This window comes from Podarcis bocagei, assembly GCF_964188305.1.
Source record: "Podarcis bocagei genome assembly, chromosome: 17".
Lineage (NCBI taxonomy): Eukaryota > Metazoa > Chordata > Lepidosauria > Squamata > Lacertidae > Podarcis > Podarcis bocagei.
Window position 1 is genome coordinate 42,035,058 of NC_138143.1, and position 21,190 is coordinate 42,056,247.

At 46.3% G+C, this 21,190-nt stretch overlaps 1 protein-coding gene across 22 annotated transcripts in view; it reads left to right on the top strand.

Moving 5' to 3' along the window:
- Positions 1-21,190, top strand: part of ADGRL3 (adhesion G protein-coupled receptor L3) — a 548,667-nt gene that overhangs the window by 103,132 nt on the left and 424,345 nt on the right. The gene's annotated exons all lie outside the window — the stretch shown is intronic.

The following is a 21,190-nucleotide window of genomic DNA, read 5'->3' on the forward strand; positions in this document are numbered from 1 at the left end:
ATAGAACAAAGAGCACATACCTTGGCTTAAGTTGACAGACACCCCACAACAGGTGATTGTTTGTATACTTGGGATTGAGAAGTCTCAATAAAACTGGGTTTCTGCTGGTGCCTAATTATGCACCTGCACTATTTTCCAACTGCGAAGACAAGCACACACCTGTATTGGGTCAAATTAGCCCTAGCAAGGCAAATAAGACTCCTCCTGACTGGCAGTGCGCTGCCAGAAAACAGCATTTTGTATTTGTTTGAGTGGTTGCATTTTTGGAAGAAATTAAGGAAACGGAAATTTTGACATGGCTGTGTGTGTTTTTTAAGGTGTTACAGTGTGGTTTTATATGCCTCTAAAGAATGCAAGAACAGAAGATTTTTATTTTAAAAAGAACTGAATATCTCTATTACCCATTGTTGTATTGCTTCGTAAGCCACTGTTTCCATCATTATACTGATGTTGTGAGATGCGTACATACGCTAAAGTATTGAGATGCTGTGTGAATAGTTATCCATTAGGTTTCATTCAGTGTTCTGGTACCTAGTGTGTTATACTGTTGAATCAAGTGATTAAAATATTTCCTCTTCCAAATGGTTGGTTGTCCTCATGTCTCTAGAATACCAGAACAGTGTGTTAATCACCCGGTTTCTGCTATGTGCCTGGAGACTTAACATTGAAAACTCAGAACTTACTTTCAGCATTTTGCTGTAACACCCTTCATCCAAGTGTCACAGGGTGGTTTACAACACAAAAACACAAGCATACATAGCATAGTAACAAGCAAAAACAACACACACACCGTTTATAAGGCCAAAAGGAGAAGAGGAACGTTTTTGCCTGGTGCCTAAAGATATGTAACAAGTTTGCCAGGCAAGCCCTCCTGGAGAAAAAAATTCCAGGTGAACCCTCCTGGAAAAAAATATCTGTATGTCGTTCGATAATAATAAAAAGATGATATTGTGAGTTACTTTGGACACAGCTTACTATGGCACACACATTAACTGAATTTAAAGTTTAAACCGAGTTGGCCTTACAGGTAATATTGGAACTGAGAAGGAGGGTATTATGCAAGCTAGCCCATAATAGTTGGTGGCTGCTGAACATCCAGGAGAACTGAGGCATTTCATCGTATCAGGTCAGGCTGATGTGGCTTAAAGAAGGCTGGGGAAAATCAGGAGTAAATAGTTTTTGGGAAGAACTGACAGGAGGATAAGCAGAGGTGAAACTAATTCCATGGGATCTAGGAGGAGAATGCATGTTCTAGGGAGAAAATAATTTCAGAAAAGGCAAATGAGGGGAAATTCTACAGTGTCAGAATATTATTGTTGATTTGTTTTTATTTATGTGGGCACTTTCTATGATTATATAAAATTCAAGGCACCTTGCAAATAACTCTTAATAGGTTAGCAAGACTTACCTGTTGCTGAAGCCATGCTGGATCCAATTCAACAAGACTTGTTCTTCTGTTATCATTACATCCTCACTGCATAGGCAGCTAACCACTCACGAATGCCTGGGTGAGTCTCTTCTGGGACCAGAATGCTCATCTCTTTGAGGAGGGCAATCCAAAATATGGATGCCTCCATGGAGAAGGTCCTATCTCATGTTGTCACTTGGTGTCCTTCTGCTTTTGAGATGGGTCTGGCCCCCAGCTCAAAGGTCAAATGAATACTGATAAAGAGTGAGTCAGTTCTTCCTAGGATAGCTCAGTTGGTAGAGCATGAGACTCTTAATCTCAGGGTCATGGGTTGGAGCCCCATGTTGGGCAAAAGATTCCTGCATTGCAGGGCGTTGGATTAGATGACCCTCCTGGTACCTTTCAACTCTACAACTCTATGATTCTATGAAATACCTGAGCCCCAAAGCATTTAGGGCTTCGTAGGTCAATATGGGATGCGGGTGGTGCTGTGGGTTAAACCACAGAGCCTAGGGCTTGCCGATGAGAAGGTCGGCGGTTTGAATCCCCACGGCGGGGTGAGCTCCCGTTGCTCGGTCCCAGCTCCTGCCAACCTAGCAGTTCGAAAGCACGTCAAAGAGCAAGTAGATAAATAGGCGGGAAGGTAAACGGCGTTTCCGTGCGCTGCTCTGGTTCGCCAGAAGCGGCTTAGTCATGCTGGCCACGTGACCTGGAAGCTGTACACCGGCCAGTAAAGTGAGATGAGTGCTGCAACCCCAGAGTCGGCCACAACTGGACCTAATGGTCAGGGGTCCCTTTACTTTAGCTCAATATGAAACCATCCACTTACGTTGCTTTTTCAGGATTGGTGTTACGTGGTCCCCGAGAGCTTTCCTTGTCAATATACTGACAGCCACATTTTACACAAATGGCCATTTCTGGAGCAGACCCATCACCAGAAATGCCCAGCAGAGGCTCAAATGCTGCTATGGAAGCAATGAGAATTCTGTGAACTTTTGTGATCTGAGTAGGAATGTCTCCAGCCCAGTGGTAACAGGTAATATGTGGAGCATCCTTTTCAGACCCAGAATGTAAACCACTGAGAGCTACTAAAAGACCTTTGCCTGGTCTTCTGAGACCAAAAGCAAGAGAGGCTTCTCTTAAGTTGGCTTACCGGTATTGCCTGCAAACTACAGCTGCTGGTTTGAATAAAGGAAATGCAGACACTTAAGGGTGTAACTACATTTTTCAAGGAAAATCCAGGGTTCCCTTGTAAGCCTGAAGTGGGTGGTTTCAGGGGGAAATCAGTGAGCAGGTGAGGGCAACCTGCTCATCATGAAAATGTGCTCTATAAATGCTGCTATTAGTATTATTACTCACTGAATTTATCAATAAATGAGTAACTATATAACCTTTAAGAGACATCTGAAGGCAGCCCTGTACTGTATAGGGAAGCTTTTTAATATTTTATGTTTTGTTATGTTTTTATATATGTTGGAAGCAGTGGCGTAGCGTGGGGGGTGCAAGGGGGGCCGGCCGCACCGGGCGCAACATCTGGGGGGGGCGCGCTTGCTGCCTCCGGAGTCGCCGAAGAGCCTCGGGCGCAGGCTGTAGCAGAGCCGCATGTCTCGCGGAACCGACAAGCTGTGCGCGCATCCGGGCTGAAGGCGCCCGGCAGGCAGCGGCTCTCAGCACTCGCCGCGGAGGACGCGCCAGGCAGCCCCTCCTCACAGCCCCTGCTGCTGCAGCTGCTGGTCCATGTTGCATTTTCCTCGCCTCTCTGCCCCCCTCCTCCTCCGGGCAAGCGGCGTCGTTTGGGCGGCAGCGCCAGCGGCAACTCGCAGGTTAGGGGTTGGGGGGGGCGCAAATTACTTGCCTTGCCCCGGGTGCTGACAACTCACGCTACGCCGCTGGTTGGAAGCCACTCAGAGTGGCTGGGGCAACACAGACAGATGGGTGAGATACAAATATAGGTGGTTGTTGTTGCTGTTGTTGTTGTTGCCACCTGAAGGGTAGGATACAAATATATGCTGTTGCTGTTGCAAATCCCATGGAAAGAGCACAATCTAAATCGTTTAAACAAACAAATGATATTATAATCATTGTTATTGCTGTTATTTATTACATTCACCACCACTTTCTTAAGAAAAATAAAGGTTTTTGTTTTATCGTCTGTTCAGTAGAGTTCCTAGCCTTGTTGTGCTTTATTTTTAGGCTTTAGGTTGCTCTGGAATTGTTTGGAAAACATTTCTGTTGATTCTGAGGCTCGCCTTAATTATTCAGTGGCTGCTGTCACTGAACACTAAGAGCTGTCAGGCTTGCTGCAGCAAAAGGCAAAATCTGGGCAAAGCGCAGCAACAACTGTCACTTGCGGAGGGTATCTCTGAAGGAAGCAAAATAAGCTCATGTTAGAGGTTTTAGGCTAGGGGAACTTTTTTAATGGCGCCCCCGGCAAGCATCAAGCTCCAAAAGGAAATGAATGAGAAAAGTCAGAAAGGGAGAGGATTTGCTTCAAGAAGCTTAGCAGCAAGCCAGGACCCGGGCAGCAGCTGTCTCCACTAGTCGAGAGCAAACAGAGAGAACAAAAAACGGAACCTTAGAATTTGAGGCTGCTGACTACAGGCTGCTTGACTTGGTTTGAGGGGAGCGATAATTGGCCCACACTCCCTGCAAATTGGATTACGGAGCAGACCTAATGTACTTGTTGTACGTGAGTCACATCGCACGGCTGCTCTCATCAAATGCCACCTTTAACCTCTGAAGGTATTAGAAAAGGTGCCAACACATAGGAATTGCCTTGCCGAATGAAACCAAAGGGCTCTCTCTAATCCAGCGTTCCCTTTTCCAGCAACGACGAACCAGGTGGCGCTGTGAGCTCACGGCAGCAGCGTGGAGATGGTTGTTGCTTACTAACATCTTGCACCGTGGTATACTGCGCCCGAGCGTGGAAGTTCACCGGGGTGCCAACATTTTAAGTATTTGTACGCTGTTCTTCAACCAGCAGGCTCCCCCGGAGTGGCTTACAGTAAAACACGATCAATAAAAACAATGACAAATCAATTCGGTAATTTAAAAGTGGAGCAGGCAATCAATCAATCCAGTAAGCAGCATAAAGCCAAGTCCTAAAAGGCCTCGCCAAACAAGCTAGAGTTTTGTTGCATGTGTGGTCCTAAGTTATGTTACTCGAACAATCTGGCAGTGGGGGCTTTTTATATCTTTCCCCTCAAGCTTCAGATTGGTTAAGATGAGTGATGTCACCCTAAGGTGCTTTTCCTTTCTCAAAAACGTAATCCTTGTAATATTTTCCGGCTCACCTCGGGTATGAGAAGACTATTAGAACCTACAATTCTTCTCTGTTTCAGATTTTAAAATCTTCCATATTGAACTCCTTACCTTCCCTCCAAGCTCCCTTCTCCCCCACTGTTATGTACTGAAGTTCTCACCCTGGGCCAGCAGGGGGATACAGTGGTACCTCGCAAGACGAATGCCTCGCAAGACGAAAAACGCGCAAGACGAAAGAGTTTTCCGTTTTTTGAGTCGTTCCGCAAGGCGAATTTCCCTATGGGCTTGCTTCGCAAGACGAAACGCCTTGCGAGTTCTTGCAAGTTTGTTTCCTTTTTCTTAAAGCCGCTAAGCTGTTAATAGCCGCTAATAGCCGCTAAGCCGCTAATAGCCGCTAAGCCGCTAATAGCCGTGCTTCGCAAGACGAAAAAACTGCAAGACGAAGAGACTCGCGGAACGGATTAATTTCGTCTTGCGAGGCACCACTGTACTGTAGATAGTTCAGGTCCACATATGCAAATAAGGGATCGAAAGTGACATTCAGTGATTGGATAGTTTTAGAAAGTTGTTACAGTTACGTTGTAGTGGAGCGCTATATAAACAGGCTGGCTGAACCCTTCAGTTGAGTTCTGTTCTGGCCTGTGAATAAACAAGAGCTGTTTGAAGAATCGCTGTGTCGTCTGATATGTTCGCCCACAACCTAACACCCACCTACTTAGATGTTTTGCTTTGGTGACTGCGGCAGCCATGGGGAGTCACTCCCTCCCCACGTCCCAGTACCTGGGGTTCTGGCCAACCCTTCACTGCAGGCACAGGTAGATTGTAAAATGTAGGACTGATCCCATCCGCAGCAACCTTGTGGGAAAGAGCACGTTCCACAAATGTCCCTGCATGTCAGGTGACAAAGTGCTGATGGAGGGGAAGAAGAAGAAGAAGGAGGAGGAGGAGGAGGAGGAGGAGGAGGAGGAGGAGGAGGAGGAGGAGAAGAAGAGAGACACTTGCAAATGGGAGGCAGGCAGGAAGCTTGTGGCTATGAGGGACAAGTGAGCAGCTTGGAGGTTTATGGGAAAGAAGGGAAAAGGACTTGCCACTATTGCCCTCCTGCTGACTTAATCAGGAAAAGGATGAATTGGGGTCGGTTTGTCTTGGAATATATCCCCGGAGGTGGCTCTGGGAGGCTGTTGCGTTGCCCTATGGCTGCTGGCTTTTGGCAGGGGTGGGGAACCAGTGGACCATGGCACATTTGACCCCTGGGGGCCTCCCCATCTGACCTGCAGTGTCCCCTCCTTCCCTCTGCTGCAGTCTTTCAACCCGGATTGTAGCCCAGACGGTGTTTTCAAGTGTGTGTGTGTGTGTGTCTCACAACTAGAGATGCAATGCCCAGGCTGCAATTAGGCTAGAAGGAAATTCTCTTTTGGGTGTGTTGAGTTGTGGGTGAACATATCAGACGACACAGCGATTCTTCAAACAGCTCTTGTTTATTCACAGGCCAGAACAGATCTGAACTGAAGAGTTCAGCCAGCTTGCTTATATAGAGCTCCACTAGAACGCAACAGTAACCATTTTCTGTAACTATCCAATCACTGAACGTCACTTTCAATCCCTTTTTTGCATATGTGGACCAGGGTGAAAACTATCTACAGTATCCCCCTGCTGGCCCAGGGTGAGGACTTCAGTACATAACAGGGTGCCCTGTAGGCGGGGTGCTGCCTCCTGGTGCCACTGTGCCCACCCCCCTGATTTCTGCCACTTGTCAGAACCCACACACCTTCTCCCCAAACTCTGTGTAAGAGGAGGTGTGCCGCAAGACATTGCCGCTTGTCTTCTATGCACTCTGGAATAACCCTCCTCTTGCCGAACTTGCGCATGGAGTAGTGTTCCGCAGGATGAGCAGCCACGTGGCATGCCAGAGCACCTCCTCCTTGGTGAGAGGGGTGTTGTGGCTGCAGTGGAAGCCATGGGGTGGGGGCGCTGCCTCTTGTGTTTCAGCGGCCTGAGATGGAGCGGCTCTGCCTGCAGGGTAGTCAGACGCACAGAAGTTCAGGCCTCCTGCACCTTTACAACTGTGTAGAAGTGAGGATCTCAGCACCTGGTCTCGCTAAACCACTGGGTGAGGCCGCCTGGAGATTTGGGCCGGATTGTTATTATGCAAGCGACATCTACATCTGCTGCTCTTTTGCATTTAACCCTTGGGAGGTTATGGAAATTCTGACAGCTAGGGGCAGTGATGGACTGGATGTGAATGAACAAACTGAATCTCCAGCCAGAGAAGATTGAAATACTGGTGCAGTCGCTGCCTTGCATATGCGGTTTGGAGGGGAAAGGAGCTGCTCAGGTGTGCCTAGAGCGCTAGTCTGCTGCAGTTGTATAACGGATCTCCCAGGTGACATTCTGAAGGAGAGAAAATGATGGAATTGTTTCCTGCCCTTTAAAAGTGGGATGGCTTGCATAGTTCTCCTATATCTATCTTTTTGAATAAATCTATAATATATCTAATTGAATATATAATTATATATCTAATTGAATAAATAAATAAAATAAATATTTAACAGGTGACAGTTCTTTTCAAAATTCCGATTAGCTTTGAGGTGTGTAGATCAAGATTTGGTTGATTTGGGAACATAGGAATTACTTCAGCTGTGAAAACCTTTCAGTACAACAATATATTTATATGGTTCACCAGTGACTGAGCAGCTCCACCCAAAGCATTTAAACCCTCTGATAAAACAGTAATCTTAATTAAAAAAAAAAATTCAGCCTGCAATTCCACACCTTTACAGTCTCTCCCCTTCTCATATCCTTTCTGTGTCCCTGTAGGGCAATTTCACTTCCTGGCTTCACCTGTAAAGTGAAATCAGTTCACATCACTCGCAGATATTCCATTTGCAAGCCTGAACGCCTTTGCAAGAAAGAAAAAGCTGAAGCCAGCTGGGTAGCTTAGCTAACCAGAAGAATGTGCGTCTCTCTTGTTTATTGGTTCGATTCATTGAGGGGGCTTTGTTTGATTCAGCTTAATTCTTTAAAATTTGAAGCCCTTTAGTAAAAAGTGTGGTAAGGTAATTAATGCCTAATTATACACCTGCATTCTTTTTAATCTGTCTGCGGCCTTTTTCACTGCTCCCAATTTATTAAGCAAAGGAAAACCCTTTCCCCATTATTTGCATTGGTCTGTTTGGGCCCATAAGTATGCTGTGGTCTTATGCTTCTTGTATAATTGGTTCTGCATATCTTTCATGTTGTTCACCCCATATTTCTGGACCAAGTCTCGGTGTGTTCTCTCTCACCCAGTCCGTTACCATGCCCACACATTGATTCATGATACCCAGAGCCCCACCTACACATAGTGGAAAAAGAGAGACAAAGCTGGGCGTAATATGCATGTGATTTCATGTACCTATATGGCCTCATGTCATCCCATTGATCTCTTGTACCCGGTGGAATCTCAAAGCACAAAAGCGGACACCCAGTGCCCCCTTCAGGAATCGGCCCTCCAAGCAGAACTGCCAAGCAGTGCACCCCATGCCCAGCTTGGGGAACCTACCCAGAAGGTTAAAAAAAGGGGTAAAGGATCCCTGACAGTTAAGTCCAGTTGCAGATGACTCTGGGGTTGCGGTTGAGGGAAACATAAGGGTCAGACTGAGTGCAAACCAAAGGCCAGGCAGAACAGCTCTGTCTTGCAGGCCCAGCTGAAAGATGTCAAGTCCCGCAGGGCCCTAGTCTCTTGTGACAGAGCGTCCCACCAAGTCGGGGCCAGTACTGAAAAGGCCCTGGCCCTAGTTGAGACCAGTCTAACCACCTTGCGACTTGGGACCTCCAAAGTGTTGTCCTTTGTGGACCTTAGGGTCCTCCACGGGGCATACCAGGAGAGGCGGTCCCGTATGTATGTGGGTCCTAGGCCACATAGGGCTTTAAAGGTCAAAACCAGCACCTCAAACCTGACCCTGTACTCCACCAGGAGCCAGTGCAGCTGGTATAGCACCGGGTGAATGTGATCTCGCAGCAAGGACCCCGTAAGGAGCCTCGCCGCGGCATTCTGCACTCGCTGGAGTTTCTGGGTCAGCTTCAAGGGCAGCCCCGCGTAGAGCGAATTACAGTAGTCAGGCCACATACCTTTGCACACACAACCCATGGCAGGGAAACTTGGATCCCACTGGAATTCCTGGTACCCCTTGCTCTCTCTGTTCTGGGAAACTGCTCCCTCATGCAGCTGGCCTTGTCCATTTCTAAAGCCAAGGGAGTAGTCCTAGCCTGATTAGCTTAGCTTGGCTTCTGAAGACCCCAACACCATATGGCCCACTAACCCATAACCACTGCTATAGGGGGCAACCCTATCCCACTCCAGGTTCATTGGCTCATTCTCCCAGGTACACAATTAAAATTCCCAAGAAATACGGAGGCAAAACTTGGTAAGTGCAAAATCCATTTAAGGCCGAAACATCCCATACAGATGTGGATCTATAGGAGTTTATTCCTGGCAGACTTCAGGCTGAAGGTACTGGAACCCCTCACAGCTTTTAGCTGCCTGAGACCTCACACTCCCATTTAAATTTCCAGCACATAAGTCCCACTGTACAGCCTGAGAAAATTCAGTCACTAAATAGAAAGCAGTTACAGATAGGTAGCCGTGTTGGTCTGTCATAGTCAAAATAAAAAAATTCCTTCCAGTGGCACCTTAAAGACCAACTAAGTTAGTTCTTGGTATGAGCTTTCGTGTGCATGCACACTTCTTCAGATACACTGAAACAGAAGTTGCCAGATCCTTCTATATAGTGAGAAGGTGGGGAGGGGTATTACTCAGAAGGGTGGTGGGAATGGGAGATTGGCAGGTAGCTGAGATGAGCCTGTTGACGACTCTTAATGACTGTGCATGCACACGAAAGCTCATACCAAGAACTAACTTAGTTGGTCTTTAAGGTACCACTGGAAGGAATTTTTTTATTTTAAATAGAAAGCACCGCTCCAGGTCAGAGGTCTGCCTCTTTCAGTCTGTCCCGCCCTACCTTGTGTCGAAGGGAGACCACTCAGCAGGCCTGCTTGGCTCCTCAGGTGCGCGGCCATGCTCACCTGTCAAAGCAGCACATCTCTTTTCGGAAGCTGTCACTGGAGGTTCTCGCAGGTCTTGCAGAACTCAACCTTTCCTTGCTACCTGGTTTCTGCTCCCTGGCCCCAGACGCCTCTTGCTCAGGGACTAGCGCCAGGTGATTCCTGCACTCAAGGAACCCCTCTCGGCACCTGCGACGCTCTTTTCCTAGCAAGTAAAGGACAGCTTCACAAAACAAGTTTCCAAACACTTTCAACCCACTAGGGTGGCTTAAAAAGAAAGAGAACTCTGTGATTTATTTTTTTAAAAAAATACGCAATCGCTAATATGTCACATTTTATACAGTTATTCCTTTTACGCCAGCTGTATAGCTCTTGCTACCTTCAACAGAGCTGTAAAAGCTCTGTTGAAATTTCCGATCCAAAGTCGTAACGGACATATAATATATATTTTTAAAATCTCTTATTTTGGCACTTGTTAAACTTTATAGTATTGCGAGCCACTATTGTAGCCTGCTTTCTCCTCACTTACCACCATATTTTAGATATTTTACAGCCATAAAACGGGAGGCCAAAGGCTTGAGTTCATTCCGCCTTTCCGACGTGGCTACACTGAAAGCAGCAAATGTGGTCGCTAGGTGATATATGAGGGCTTTATTCTTATTTTTTCTTATTGTTCATGTCTCACGTGTAAGCTGCTTATCCTAACATTTGTTGTGTTTCCTAATCTGCTGTGCGTTTCTTCTTTCTGTTTATATATGTGCGTTCTCATATGATCATTTGAGTAAGTTACTATTTATGTTTTGTTTAAAAGAGAAGGTAGATGCATTTTGCAACTTCCACAGTCAACCTTGTTTCTTCTCTGTGCCTCATAGTGATTGACATCTCCTTTAATGGACAACTCCTTTCTTCCTTTAAAAGTCAAGGAGCAATTGCATAAAAATCTGGAGCATGGAGGCTTCTGAATGTGCCGTATTTTTTCGCTCTATAAGACGCACCAGACCATAAGACGCACCTAGTTTTTGGAGGAGGAAAACAAGAAAAAAAAAATTCTGAATCCCAGAAGCCAGAACAGCAAGAGGGATCGCTGCGCAGCAATCCCTCTTTGCTGTTTTGGCATCAGTGATAGCCGCGCAGCCTGCATTCGTTCCATAAGACACACACACATTTCCCCTCCCCTAAAAAGTGTGTCTTATAGAGCGAAAAATACAGTAGTTTATCTGATTCTACTCACTCCCAGAACTATGCAACCTTGAGAATGCTGGCAATCAGTTTGATTCTGGAATAAGTGGTACTACAAGTGGAGGGTCCATATTCTGCCCCGCCCCCCAATATCTTGCTGAGCTTTGGAGACATTAAGATCTGAAAAGAGCCCGGAGCCTCCTCCTATTTTTGAGGCTTGGGAGAAGTATGGTGTTTCATTACCCGCTGCGAGATCAGCTGTGGCAGCTGCTGCAGCAGCCAATACTGCTTCTGGTGGCAAGGCTGATGAGTCTGCTGTCATGTTTGTGGCTGCAGCATCTGCTGGAGGGTCTGGGTGGTTTGTTCTACTGAAATGATGAACGTTGCAAGTATCATCGACTCTGCAGCACCGCCAAATTGCTGCAGTTTCTACCACTTGTTCCCTCCTTGCTGGCTGCCTCTCTTTCTGAGATGGGGCTGAGATCAGGAAGCAGTGTTGATTCAGCTGCCCTCTGCAAGCCCAGGCGTTGGCACTTTCCCCCCGTGCAGAATATACCCTGTGCATCTCAGTGCTATACAGTGAAGGATCATTCACCCTTGGTGAGCTGGTGACAGGACGTAAAGCTCTGGACGGGATCCTCTGTACTTCTTTGTCCTCTGCACAGTGTGAGGTGATCAATCATATTTGCTTCAAAGATCGAGCAGTTCCGTTCTTTAGGCTCAGATTTAGCTTGTAGGGCATTGCTTCTTCCTTAGAAAGCCCATGTCTGGCCATGAAAGAGAACTGGGATTCAGCATGGCTACTTAACGCATCGCTGAAAAGAAGGAAAAAGAGGACTCATATTTGTACGAGGTTTGCATGTGTTAATTTATATGTATTGATACAGAATTGGAAACAATAGCTATCATAGAGCAGAAATAATACATCTCATCATAGTGGAGAAAATGTTGGCAAGGTAGTCTGTAGTCCTGCTCAGCCTGCTGATGAGGTCCTAATTATTGATGGGCAACTCTCTAAATTCTCTCTGTAAACAGGCTTTGGACCAGACCGCCCTTCAAATAGAGAACTGCTACTTAAAAAGGAGGGTTGCCCTCTGACAGTCCATTGAATAGAGGACTGTCCTCTGGTTTGTTGTGGGTTTTTAAATTTATTTTGTTTTTGTATTCTTCATCATGAACAGCCGGAATAGTGGAGCCAAGGTTTTGGAGCTGCCCTCCTGACAGCTGCTTTTGGGTGAGGATTGGGCAGCGTGCTGGCAAGGCCAGACTTGCATGAGCCCACTGTCAGTGAAGGAATGGGTTTCCCAAACCCAAAACTGACTGTGCAGGCAGTTTAAAATGGGCACCAAAATCCCTATTTTTCCTTAGCTAAAATCCATTAACTTGAGCTCTGAGATAATGTATAAACAAAAACCCGGCTGTATAAACAAGTGCTCAGAGCCTTCTCCTTTATCAGTTCGTGACGGCAAGGATGACCTTCGCTGTTTCATTGGAGTAGGGATGACATGTCTAGGTCTTCTCTTACATCCTGACGCACAGACCTAGTCTGGGAACAGCTCTAGAGTGTGTTCTTGGAGTTGGTGACCTCTTGCTCCAAGATAAGAGTAGGAACAGGAATACCCTTTTATGGTCAGAAGTACAGGAAGGAATACCCTTTTATGGTCAGAAGTACAGGAAGGAATACCCTTTTATGGTTAAGAATACTGGAGCAGGAACATATGTGATGTCAACCTGCGTGTATAGGCTGACGTGGTTGGATTCCTGGGGAAGGAGGGAGAGGGTGCCTGGAGGATATATATACTGCATGAAATTTCTCATTTCTTTGGACTTGCTGTGGACACACCACGCAGGTGCCTTTCTGCTGTTCCGGAGAGCAGAAATAAAGAACTCTTTCTCTGACCCAACCCTCGGTGTCATTTGACTTCCTTCCGCCTGTCCGAGAGCAACGCAGACCCAATCCGTGAACTCCAATAAGGCTACATCAGGAGCACTGGATTGGCTCTGCCAGTGCACCCATGTAGCCCTAAACTCACCTCCACTCTGCCTTGCCCTGGGACCACTCTGGTAAGCAGCAGCAGCAATACCACTGTCAGGAGGGTGACCCCAAACCCATGACTCACCTTGCCAGCTACTCTTGTTGTGCTTGCGGGTTCAGGGTCTATATGTTCCAGATGCTGCCTATTTATTACTGTTCTTCCTGTGTCATTCCTTGCTCAGGTGGCGCAATTTCATAGCTCTTTGGAGGACCACATTTTATCCAGATTGCAGCTGGGGAGGGAAGTTTTAGCTATGCAATGGTCCCAGTGAGTATCAAAGCCCCTGCACCTGTAATTCATTACAGGAAAAGCAAGAAAATACAACCTCAAATTTCTTTGTTTAGGTTCTTGTTTAAACCACCATGCCGTTGAACGTCATAGGAAGGAGATATAAGGGTTGTAAGCCTTTGGAGCTTCCTGTTTTTGCAGAAGATTTAAATATCTTAAATACAGAAAAGGCTCCGCTGAGTAAAAATAGCAAGTTGTTGACACGTTATGAAAACAGAAATGGAATGGAGCTTGGCATGCTGGTAGAAGGCATTGAGATTTAATAGTACATTTGTATCATTTATCCCAGTGGGGAAACAACACAGGATGTTGCCTTATAAATTTTTACTACTCCGTAATAAAATGTAACCGTAATAAATGGTGTCTAAGCAAATAAGGTAGCTGCATCTGGACCACATCCAAATCATCTTCATTACTTGGGTTCCTTCTGTTTAAGTTACTTATTATTTGAATGGCTAGAAGCAGCGTCAGAATTCCTAGCCTCACAGAGAAATATGTAGCTAAAGGTTTATTCCACATGGTCTGTCTTCACTAATGTGCTAATATACAAAACTGGAAAACCATCAGAGGAGGAATCGTGATCCTCTCAACAACAGCAGCACAGAAAGTGATATTTTCTGAACTGCAGAAGATACACAAGTAGTAACTGGGAGACAATAGGATCATGGAGTTAGAAAGGATCTTGTTGAAGGTCTTAACTCCCTGCCCATGTCAAACTCCTCCATAGGATCCCGGGAGGAATTCAGTGTAGTGCAAGCATTTCTATTTGCCTGATGGAATGATCAGCCCCCTCCTCCCCATATGTCCTACACGGGGGTTCCCCCAGCCCACCCACACCAATCCAATTGGGCGGGGGCACGGAAAAGGGAGAGTGCAGGGAAGCTCTTTGGAGCTAGCAAAAGTCCTTGTGTAGGTTATTTTATTGTACTGTACTGTACTGTACTGTATTGTATTGTATTGTATTGTATTGTATTGTATTGTATTGTATTGTATTGTATTGTATTGTATAAAAAGGTAAAGGGACCCCTGATCATTAGGTCCAGTCGTGGCCGACTCTGGGGTTGCGGCGCTCATCTCGCTTTACTGGCCGAGGGAGCCGGCGTACAGCTTCTGGGTCATGTAGCCTGCATGACTAAGCTGCTTCTGGCGAACCAGAGCAGCGCACGGAAACCCCATTTACCTTCCCGCTGGAGTGGTACCTATTTATCTACTTGCACTTTGACGTGCTTTCGAACTGCTAGGTGGGCAGAAGCAGGGACCGAGCAACGGGAGCTCACCGCATCGCAGGGATTCGAACCACCGACCTGCTGATCGGCAAGCCCTAGGCTCTGTGGTTTAACCCGCAGCGCCACCCGTGTCCCTATTTATTTGCATACCACCCTATAACTGTAGATCCCAGGGCAGTTCACAACATAAAATCACATAGATTTCCCACATCAGGGCCACTTGGTTGAATATGGCCCCCTGATAGGTATATAAACTCTTCATACCTTCAGGTATGAAGTTCTTTCTCATGAGTAATCCAAACTCTCTCCCCCCCCCCCAATATAATTTGAAGCTATTAGTTCAGGACCTACTACCTGGAACAATAGAAAACAGATTTGCTCCACCATCTATGTAACAGCACTTTAGATATTTGAAGATGAGCAACATATTGTCCCATGGGCATCTCTTCTCTATGTTACACACACCCAGCTCCTTCAACCTTTCCTCTTAGGACTTGGGTCTCCAGGCTCCTCCCCTCTTTGCCACCCTCCTCTGGACGTGCTCCAGTTTGCTCATATGCTTCTTAAACGGGAGTGTCCAGAACTAGACACAGTACTCCAGTTGAGGTCTGCAAGAGAGGAAGGAGTTAAGTCAGGGGCGAAACTAGGCTTTATTTCACCCGGGTGAAAGACCCAGTTTGGCAAAAAAAATCAACAACAACACAACAACAACCAAAACCATGCATACACACCAACACAGGTTGGAAACCTTAATGTGGCCCCTCCAGAGGCTTCCCCTGGGGCAAAAAGCCTGGCCAGCCTCCCTCTAGCTGTGACTCTGGTTTAGTTCACCAATTCCCACCTCTTAGGCCACCCCATCAGCTCTTTTCCACTATGCTGCCTCCTCTACCTCTAAAATACCCTGAGGTCGTCTTGTCTGCTCCCAGGAAGAACTTGCTTCTGATCCCACCTACGGAGCGGAAAGTAGTCCCTTTACCACCAAACCTGCTTCATCTTCAAGATGGAAAGATCAATATAAAGCAAATATTTAAAAACCATTTTATTTAGCTGATACTAGAACATAAGAAGAACTTGCTGAATTAGGCCAGTGGTCCATCCAGTCCACCATACTGTTCTCATAGACCCAGCCAGATGTCTCCACCCCCATCAGGTCCAGCGCCGAGGGCCTTCTGGCGGTTCCCTCATTGTGAGAAGTGAGGTTACAGGGAACCAGGCAGAGGGCCTTCTCGGCAGTGGCGCCTGCCCTATGAAACATCCTCCCATCAGATGTCAAGGAAATAAACAACTATCTGACTTTTAGAAGACACCTAAAGGCAGCCCTGTTTAGGGAAGCTTTAGATGTTTGATGTTTTATTGTGTTTTTAATATAATGGAGCCGCCCAGAGTGGCTGGGGAAACCCAGCCAGAGAGGAGAGATCAGTTCCCAAGACAGGACCTGATCTCTCCTCTTCTTCCATTCCAGCAACTGGAATTCAGAAACGTATTTCCTCCGGCAGTGGAGATAAAGCATAACCACCCATGGCTCGTGGTGTTGGTAGCCTTGTCCTCCATTAATTTATTTAATCTTCTTTTAAAACCCTCCCAAGTTGGTGGGCGTCTCTACTTCCCTTGGGAGCAAGTTCCATAATTTAACCGTGTGCTCTGTGAAGAAGTACTTTTCTTTTATCTGAATCTTCTGACGTTCCATTTCATCGGGTGTCCCCAAATTCTACTGTTATGAGAGAGGGAGAAAAGGTTTTATCCATCCCGCTTGTTCCACACTGCGCAGAATTTTAATTTTATACACCTCTGTCACGTCTCCTGTTACTCACCTTTAATCTAAACTAAAAAGCTGCAAATGTCTTAACCTTTCCACACTGGGGAGTTGCTCCACCCCCTTGATCATTCTCACTGCCCTTTTCGGCTCCATGGTGTCCCATTTTGACGTGAGGCTCATAGATTCATATAATGGCATTCTGATATTAGCTGCTTTGTTCCTTCTCAGTTCCTTCCCTAACGATTCCGAGCGCGGAATTCGCCTTTTTCACAGCTGCTGCACACTGGCTTGACATCTTCCTTGAGCTATCTGCTATGACCCCAAGGTTTCCTTCCCGGTTAGCCACTGCCAGTTCAGGCCCTGTGAGTCTATATATTTATAACCCGAGAAACGTATAACTCAGAGATAAATAGAAAATGCACACATCTGAAGATAACCGCAAGAATAAATTCTACCTCCTCTCCCGAGGTTAGAAATGTCTGTGTTGCGACAAAGAAGAAAGGTTAAGACGTGAAGCTTCGAAGACTATCAGACTGGATTAAACTTACCTCCTTTATCTTTCCAACATGCCCAGAATTATGTCGTCTCTTAAATTCTATGTCTGACAGTGCAGCGCCTCTCCATACCCCAACCCTGGCCAGATCCAACCTCATGCTTGCTTTTAGAAGTCAACTGATACTACAAGCATCATTGTTGCTCTCTAGTAGCAAGGAAGAAGTGGTGCATACCTGATTTCCTCTCCCCTCCTTTCTCTCTCTTACACACACACACCACACACACACAGAGAGAGACACCCTCTGCCCTCCCCACCTTCATGTGTGTGCATAGCAGATTTCTCCAGCCATCTCTCTGCCAAATTAGATCTTTGGAATGGGCAGCAAGCAAGCGCTGACTCTCGTGTAAACATGGTGTTAACCAACACACCACGCTAGGCAGCACCCTCACCCCAAATCCAGGGAAGTCCCTTTAGGGACAAGCAAGCAAGTCACTGCCACCAGCACATGGCAGGCAACAGACAAAGCAACGAACCCCCCCCCCCTCAGGCAATGCAATTGCAAGGCTGGCCCATGTCCCTTCCTCCTTGACTGACACAAAAGAAAGCCCTGTTACTGGAAAAAGCAAGGAAGTTGCCCACCGCGGCACATGGCTATAAGGCAGCGAAGTCCGGGGGCCTTCCTTCTTTCTCTCACACCTTTAAAAAATAAAATAAAATTATTATCCCATGGGGACAATGGAAGTGCCACAAGGCTAGCAGGTGGCAACATAACTTTGTGGGGGGATATCCCCAATCTTTTTATTTTATTTTATTTTTTAAAACACTTTTTTATTCAAAATTAAAACATATTATCCAGAAACATATCATCCTTATTCCCCCCCATTTTTCCTCCCTCCCCCCACACTCCCACACAAAAACCACCCCCCAGCTTCCCTCAGTTCCAGTCTTCGATTTCTCTGAAAGTGCTGTTTTCTTGCATGTTACACAGTTGTATAGATCCTCAAACTATTTAGCTGATTATTATCAATAAAAAGTTTGTGAATGTTTATTCAAAACCAGCCAAGGAGTCCAGTTTGCTTTGTTGCGTCTTCAAATACTTTGTAAAGGCTTCCCATTCATCTTTAAAGTCACAGTTATCCTTGTCCCGTAGCTTATACAGCCATACCTCGGGTTGAATACGCTTCGAGTTGAGCGCGTTCAAGTTGCGCTCTGCGGCAACCCAGAAGTAATGGAGCGCGTTACTTCCGGGTTTCGCCACTTGCGCATCCGCAAACACTCAAAATGATGTCACGCGCATGCGCAAAAGTGGCAAAAAGCGACGCATGCGTGCGCAGACATGCTGTCGCTAGTTACGTTTGCTTCTAGATGTGAACGGGGCTCCGGAACGGATCCTGTTCGTATCTAGAGATACCACTGTATGTCAGTTTTGCCAGTTCTGCATAGTCCATCAATTTTTCTTGCCATGATTCTTTTTTTTAAAAAAACCACGCCTCTATATGGGCTGAAGGAAGCTCCTGTGGGCAGCTCCACCTGGCTAATGGGCAGCATGGCATTGAGCCACTCCTTCCTTCCTCCGCCACCCTCACTCACCAGATTGGGAAGTTCCAGGGAGAGGTAGATTCTCCCCCCCCCCTTGACATCACATTGCTCCAGGAAAAAGTGGGCAGTGGGGTGCACCATCAGGAAAAAACCACATCATCATGCCAGCTGCCAAGTGAACCTCAATTTGCTACAATCGCAATCCCACGCAGCACAAAGGCACAAAAAGGGTTTTATGGAATATTTTGGACCTCATAGCAAGCATGGTGTAGTGGTTAAGAGCGGTGGACTCGTAATCTGGTGAACTGGGTTCGCTTCCTCGCTCCTCCACTTGCAGCTGCTGGGTGACCTTGGGCCAGTCATGCTTTTCTGAAGTCCCTCAGCCCACAGAGTGTTTGTTGTGGGGGAGGAAGGAAAAGGAGATTGTTAGCCACTTTGAGACTCCTTAAGGGGAGTAATAAAGGGGGATATCAAATCCAAACACCTCATCGTTCCCCTCCCCCCTTTTAAAATGAATTTTGCATTTTGGTCTTTTAGTTTCTCTCTGTGCTAGCCTCACAACACTGCTCCAAAAATTATAGGGAGCAATTTTTGCAATTATGAGCATGGGCAAGAATATTGTGTCTTTCAGAGGGCAGGCGCAATCAAAGGCATCTTTATTAAGGATGAGCTTACCTTGAAGACAAGGCTATCAACGCCCCCTTTTAAGACCAACCCCCCCCCCCCGATGCAACTAAAAACAGCGACTTGGCTATCCTCAGTTTCCCAGTGATGTTTTCTTTCAATCTGGGACAGAATGCCCCATGGGTACTATGCTTCATCATAAGGTAATGTCACCCCCAGGGACTCTCTTGGGGTGTGAAAAGATTGCTGCCCCCATTGGCCAATTTGGCTTTCAGCACCTGTGCTCCTTGGAAATGGAAGTGAATTATCCCTGCTCGAATTTTGAGATACTCCTGGATTTCCAGGATAGTGCAAAACAAAAGAAACAGAGCTAAGAGAAGCACTGTGGACAATTACGAGGAATGCCATTCAACAGGAATCAGTGACCAAGTTGTCTTACACAAGTAGATTTGTGCTTACCGCAAGGCTGTGGCATATACAGCAGAGTTCTTTCAAAAAATAAATCTCCCAGCGCAAATGTCTCTGTTTTGCAAAATTGCAGTTTGGATTCTTTTCAATAAAATGCAATTTGCTCTGTGGACCCGAGGAGAAATTTGCTCTAAAAAAAATTTCCTTAACAAATTTATTTTAAATTACAGCAAAATATATTTTACATTGCCTCTGACAGAAGTAAATTTGTTTTGAGATGAACCCAAAGGGCTTGCTGTCAGAACAAGCTTTTAAGCTCTTTGTACATCCACAAAGCAAATCTGAAAGCAGTTAAGCCTTTGAGGAAGGAAGAGATGGAAGTAGAGCACGAATCGCTGAGGGCAAAGTGGCCTTGGAAGAGTTCCAAGTAATTCTAGGGTTAGGGAAATGAGCTGTTGTTTTCTTGTAGCACAGAAGTGTTGAAAGGAGGACAGGCAATCCATCTACCCCTGGTTCATTATCAGCTAACACCATGCAAAGCCTAGATTGGGAGCCGAGCTGATTTCTTCAGAAACACATACCCAATCAACTGGTCTCTCTCCCTCTGCCTCCTTCCCCACCACCCCGCAAGTAGTTGCACGAAGCTATGCAAAAATCCTCCGCCTCTGTGCTGCTAAATGTCAAGCCTTTTTATTGTGCTGCCGCAATATACCATTTTAGACAGTTATGTGGCATCATGTACGCTACTGTGATACACGACCATAATGGTAGACGCTAATGTTTTTATAATGGTCAGTTGATATAATCCATATCCTGAGATGCAGGCAGTTGTTTGTAACTCTTGCTGGAGGTTAAGTTGCTGGTGCTTTTAATATTTTATGATCTGAAAATTTTCACAAAGGCTAAAAGCTTTCGTTATGCACCTCTGTGCAGATCTTCCTCCTCCCTTTAAGAAATGCGCTCTGGATATGGAACGGAATCTCGTAAAATTCTGAAGGAAAATGGGGAGCTAGTGAGTCCAGATTTAGTCCACTGGGACTAAAAATTTGAAAATACCACAAATAAGGTGATCTGGCCTGGTTCATATATGTGTGCAAGCCTTTTAGCAGAGGCAGGTTAAGGGGGGCGCACTGGGGGTGGAGCCCTGGGGGGGCTGCAGGGGGTCCCACAGCTAGGTTGGTTGAGGTTGAAAGAATCTTTATTTGCATCAGCCACTGGCCGTAGCAATAAAATAAAATAGAATGTACTGAAGACAGAGGTAAAAACAGCTATAGAAAATACATTTTTTTTGGGGGGGGGTTACATCAGTAATCAAATAATAGATATTATTCCAGTTGCACCTGCTAAGAACCTTGCTGTTTTTGCGGTCACCTGGTCATCTTGATCTGCTCAAAGAAAGGACACAGTAGCAATGGTTGACAGACCTGGAATGGATAATGTCAGGAACTGACATCGGAGCAAGAGGCGGAGGGAAGGCTCTCAAATGATGCTGGAGAAGGGCCCAGCAGGGAGAGAGGCAGCTCCGCAGATGGGGAAGCAAATCAGCGCAACACCAGGGATATAGAGGGGCTGATGGGGGAATCGGCGAGAGGGCTCCAGGACTCTTCACCGGACACCAGCGGGGAGAGCACGGGTCCTCCGCTACCCACGCCCACCCTGCGCAGAAGACTTCCGCGCAGAGAGAGTAGGAGGAGACTGGGTGTCAAACAACTTTTATGTTGGAAAAGATTTAAGAAACGCCCACTGACGGATTCTGCTAGCGACTGAGGCAGCCACGAAGTGAAGGGCTGCCCAGACTGAAAGGTTTAGTAAGGCAACAAAGCCTGGAGAGGCGGCAACTTACGCACGAGCAACCCATACACATTACAGATAATAATAGAGGGATAATCACCTCACTCCTCAAATCTTTATAAAGAGTGCAGACCA